General features: G+C 41.7%; 1 long non-coding RNA gene across 1 annotated transcript; it reads right to left on the reverse strand.

Moving 5' to 3' along the window:
* Window positions 1–1,095: 1,095 nt before the first annotated feature.
* On the reverse strand, window positions 1,096–2,479 carry LOC134197842 (uncharacterized). Its single transcript, XR_009972702.1, has 3 exons — window positions 2,426–2,479; window positions 2,045–2,140; window positions 1,096–1,439 (listed from the first exon to the last, which is right to left on the reverse strand). It is a non-coding gene; the product is annotated as an uncharacterized LOC134197842 (long non-coding RNA).
* Between the last annotated feature and the right edge of the window lie 3,308 nt (window positions 2,480–5,787).

The raw sequence follows: 5,787 nt of genomic DNA on the forward strand, positions 1-5,787 counted from the left end.
ACTTCCAAATTTCTTTGTCCCATTGCCCTCCTTCACCACAGCTAAAGGTAGACTGTCCTCAGTGGCCTTTCCCACTTCCTTTGCGGCTTTGAACACGCTGTAACTCTCATCAGAAAGAAATGTGGCAATGAGTGAAGAAGGATTCACACCTGGACAAGACGAAGATTTTTCAATCAAAGCAGCTGCAGTTGCCTGTGGCTTGTTGCAGAGCTGTTCTGCAACTTGCTGACGGAGTTGCTTGTGATTTTCTTCCTTTCCTGTCAAGGACATTGCAACAGCCCGCAAAAAGCAATTGCCATCAGCTCCCACACACACAGGCTTATGGGTCACCGGGCATCATTTGGGTAAAGAAACTGCGCAACTGAGTCCAGAGACATAACGCTCTAACAATGAATTGAAAGGCAAAAAGCAACGCATAAGTTTCAACAGATGTTAGTATCCCATAACCTCATTAACTACTCATGTTCCATGTACCATAGCAAATCTTTACACAGCATGACCACTTAACTGATTGTATCATAATTCACTAGAGATGTTATGGCATTCATAGTAACACAACAATAGCTAAACGGTCCTCTCACAAGACTTATATAAACATGCAGGGCTGTCCCTCTCACGCAGACATGATTGAGGCTTGACAAATAAGGTCAAAGTTGGGCGGTGCTATAGATTGTAGAGTACAAATTCAGAGGCCAACACATGAACAGAGACTAAATAGATGGTGCTAAATGATGTACATAGCTAACATATAATATCACATAGCTATGTAGACTACTAGTAGCTATACACTTAATTGGCTGTTCATAGAGCTGGGATAGCTCTTCTCTTATCACTAATTAATGACCTACAAAAGTTGACCGGTCACCTTGACCAGTAATTAGCAACTATCACCGGTCATTATTCAAATATGATCGGCCATTGACCGATGACCGGCAGTAATTTTGAGCACTGATCCAACTACCTAGCTATCGAAAAAGGAATTAGCAAGAAAATCGGAGCACTCAACCAATACTTTTACAACACGCTGCAGTCCATACGAACCAATAGCCACAAAGTTAGTTCCTAAAACCATCAACTCATGATCATTTCGTGTATACCACATCACATAACTCATAGAATCAGCTCTAATTAAATTTCTATTTCACACTTTCAATACACTATTTCCACCTCTCCCCTTCACTACACGGCTGCACATCTCTAATACATAATTCCCAACGAAGATAATCCAAACCATACGGTGGCCATCCACCAGCAGCCAAACATCACATGTTTTTCCCAAAAGACGGGAGTGTCAATAACTTCAGCTAATTGTGAGATGACAAAGCCAAGCTGTTGAACTGCCTCGTCTTCAGCATTCACACCCCACTTGTAACGACTGACTGATGCAGTGCTGTTGTGTAATAATAGAAGATGACGACCTTGAGAGAAACTGTAGCTTCCTGGAAAGAACAAGATTAGTGTTATACACTACTGATGTGGTAGTTTGTCCTACTGATTATGTCATCATCTTATTCATTTTATAATCATTTGCAATGTCTTAACATTTCACTTGTCATTGCATAAAGTATGTGCAGTCATTTGTCTATATATGTCTATCTGTCTGTACATTTGTCTGTCCACTTGTCTGTACATTTATCTGTCTGTTCATTTGTCTGTCTATTTGTCTGTTTAATTATCTGTACATTTGTCTGTCCTCTTGTCTGTCCATTTGTCTATCCATTTGTATGTCCAATTGTCTGTCCACTTGTCTGTACATTTGTCTGTCCATCTGTCTGTTCATTTGTCTGTCTATTTGTATGTCCATATGTCTTTCCACCTGTCTGTCCATTTATTTGTCTATTTGTCTGTCATGATGTCTGTCCATCTATCAATCCGTTCATCTCTTCAACCATTCACTCATCCTTACATCTACTTATCTGTATATCTGCCTTATTGCCTAATAATCTGCATTCATGCCTTGCTACCGACTCATCTGCCTACCGACTCATCCAATGGGCATACATACTCATACATACTATACCTACACATGATCATACAAACATACCAAACAATGAGCAAGAAGTGCCAACGACATAAAAACAATAACTGGCACAAGGTACTGCAAAGCCACGCCGACCAAGTACAAAGACACTCTCTGAATCTGCCACAAACAACGACATCAATAATAAATAATTAATATCAACAAAACCAGTAACCTATAAGGCTATTACACACACGTGTGTGTGCATACACACACACACACACACACACACACACACACACACACACACACACACAAATACACACACACACACACACACACACACACACACACACACACACACACACACACACATGAACACACACACACACACACACACACACACACACACACACACACACACACACACACACACACACACACACAGTGCATACACATTGTTACCATTGTCTGCAGCTCAGCGGCCATTATCCTTCCTGGTTCTCGTTTTGATTGAATAAATTGTTCTTCTGCAAGAGCTAAATGTGTCTGCAGATGCAGATGAAGTAGAGTGATACAGAAAAAGCAGAAGCAAAAGATGGCACCCAAACGAGAAACATCAAACAGCTCGTCTGTCAACCTAATGAATACAATGCAACAATCATCTTTCAATAAATCAATGTTGAGTTCATTTCAATGTGTGTAGATGTGTGTGTGTGAGTGTGTGTGTGTGTGTGTGTGTGTGTGTGTGTGTGTGTGTGTGCACGTACACCATCATACTTGCTATCTGAAGATGTTTTACTGACAAAAGAGTCTCTTACCAAAGGTTTGACCCACATGATTGACAAAAACAACGGAGCAACGAAATTTATGTTGCACAAAATACTAGAAGAATAATGAAAAAATGTAAAGAATACTGCATTCAGCTGTTCAGCTGTCTGTCTGTCTGTCTCTTTGTTTGTCTGTCAATCTGTCTGTCTGTTTGTGTCTGTCTGTCTGTTTGTCTGCCAATCCATCTGTCTGTCTGTTTGTGTCTGCTGTCTATCTGTCTATCTGTCTATCTGTCTGTCTGTCTATCACATATATTTGAACTATTGTCTATGATACATTATGCAATGCAGGGTACTATGTACTGTCCAACTACTAGTAGTGTTCATCAAAATCGCTAGCTCCTTTAAGACAGTAAGATATTGATCAAACGTCTCACCTTCCGTTTGTGCACGCTGATTGAGCCTGAACCTCTCATACATAATATTCGTTTCACCTAAACAGTGATGCTCCATTAGCCGTAGAACAATGTCCACGTTTGCCTTGTCCTTCTCTTTCTCAAATGGGAGTGCATTGTAGATCCTCAAGGCTTCCTGTCCAACACACATGTGATGAATTTGCAATACAAACTTGTGCAGGCTGTTGCTTCAGATTGGAAAGTACTTCATACGATTCCCACAGTTGTTTCCACTCTCTCCACATCTGTTCCACATTTCCAGTAAGGCATAACGGTCTGGGAAGTGGTATGTATATTCTTCCAAGCATTCGCATCGGTTGATACTGCTAATCGATACCCAGTCGTGCATCCACAGGCTCGTGAGGTTGCTCTTCAACGACGACTTCGTCTTGTCTCTGGTCCTCTGCCATCGGTACGTATACAAATTAAGCGTTTGACTATCGACCACTTCTGACACCATGTAATGTGTGCACTTACATTGGTACGCAAAAGTAAGTGAACCTCTCGTAAAATCAAGCTTTTTCTAAATTCCTGACAGTTAAAAGATATTAGAGCCCCGTAATATAGCCTGTGCAAATTGCTGACATCTATGCCTTTGCTGAAGGTAGAACTGAACTCTCATAATTAGTTTGTAGAAGAAAACTCAAATTCATCAAAAGTAGTTCTTTGCAAAAGTATGTGAACCCTTTCATTAGTACTTAGTTATTCCACCTTTTGCTTCAATAACAGCAAGCAAACGGTGTTGGTATGCTTCAACAAGGCGTTGACACCTCTCTGGTGAAAGTTTTCCCCACTCTTCAACAATATACGACTTCAACTCTTTCAAATTCTTTGGAGAGCGCTTGTGGACTGCTTTCTTCAGATCTCGCCAAAGCATTTCTATTGGATTTAAGTCTGGACTCTGACTAGGCCACTCTAAAGCAGTGTACGAGTGTTCTTGAAACCAAGAACGGGTTGAACGACTGGTATGTTTTGGATCATTGTCTTGCTGGAATATCCAGTTTGGCTCTAGACCAAGATGACGGACGGATGGAGCAACATTGTCGGCCAAAATCTTTTGATATTGAGTAGAATTCATGCGGCCTTGAACGAATTCTACTTTTCCTGTGCCAGAAGCTGCAAAGCAACCCCAAAGAATAACGCTTCCTCCACCGTGCTTGACAGTGGGGACAGCGTTCTTTTCGTCAAAGGCCGTATTCTTTTTTCGCCACACGTAACAAACGTCGTTGTGGCTGAACAGCTCAATTTTTGTTTCATCTGTCCAAAGAACTTTCTTCCAAAATGCATTCTCTTTGTCGACATGAGCTTTGGCAAAAGTCAAACGCATTTTGCGATGTTTTGGTGACAGCAGTGGCTTTCTTCTTGCTACTCGGCCATGCAATCCTTCCCTGTTCAGTGCGCGACGGACTGTGCTTTGATGCACTTCGACTCCTGCGTCCTTCAAAAACTTTTGCACATCATCTGCTGACGTTCGCGGATTGTTTGTGACATCTCGGAGGACTTTTCGCAAGGTACGACCCGACAGCTTTCTCAGACGGCCAGACCGAGGAAGTGATTTTGTCGTATTCAAAGCTTTCCATTTGTACACTATTTGCCGGACCGTCGACTGGTGAATTGAAAGGCGTCTTCCGATTTTCTTGTAACCTTCTCCAAGCTTGTGAAACTCGACGACTCGTTTTCGCAGATCTTCGGAAAGCTCTTTCTTGCGTGCCATTAACGAGACTCAAAAATGCTTCAGAGTTGCAACTTACGCGCTTCTAGCATCAAGCATTTATGTAGTGCAAACTCGCCACTAAAAATGTGGGAGAAACCTCACTAAAACAGCTTAAAACTGCCGGTATTTGAAGCGCTGAGAAGAGTTTTGCCAAGGGTTCATATACTTTTGCCATGCACACGTTGTGATTAACTTGGTTTCTCCTTTACGAAAACAGTTATTTCAACTTTTAGCAAAGGCATAGTTGTCAGTAATATGCACAGGCTACATTACGGGGCTCTAATATATTTTAACGGTTAGGAATTTAGAAAAACCTTGATTTTACAAGGGGTTCACTTACTTTTGCGTACCACTCAGTGGCGACGGAACTGGGGGGGCCGTGGGGGCACGTGCCCCCACAAAATGCTCTCCGTTATCTTAGGGTTAGGGTAACCCTAACCCTAACCCTAACCCTAAGGCATAGAGTTAGCAGTGTTCTTGGATTTCTATGGCCTGACAAACCGTTGTGCCCCCCCACTCAGCAGAGGCTTCCTTCGCCTATGCCACTGTATGAGAGAATGTATTGTCTTACAATGTCCCTAGTCTTATATCCTACTTGTAACTTTACACGCACTATTACAATAGATTTGTCTATTTGTCTGTCCTTCTGTCTGTCTATTTGTCTGTCCATCTGTTTGTCATATTTGTTTATCCATCTCTTTGTCTATTTGTCTGTCCATCTGTCTGTCTATTTGTCTGTCCATCTGTTTGTCTATTTGTCTGTCCATCTGTTTGTCATATTTGTCTGTCCATCTGTTTGTCTATTTGTCTGTCCATCTGTCTGTCTATTTGTCTGTCCATCTGTTTGTCTATTTGTCTGTCCATCTGTTTGTCTATTTGTCTGTCCAT

The sequence above is a fragment of the Corticium candelabrum genome, assembly GCF_963422355.1.
Source record: "Corticium candelabrum chromosome 12 unlocalized genomic scaffold, ooCorCand1.1 SUPER_12_unloc_2, whole genome shotgun sequence".
NCBI classification, from domain to species: Eukaryota; Metazoa; Porifera; class Homoscleromorpha; order Homosclerophorida; family Plakinidae; genus Corticium; species Corticium candelabrum.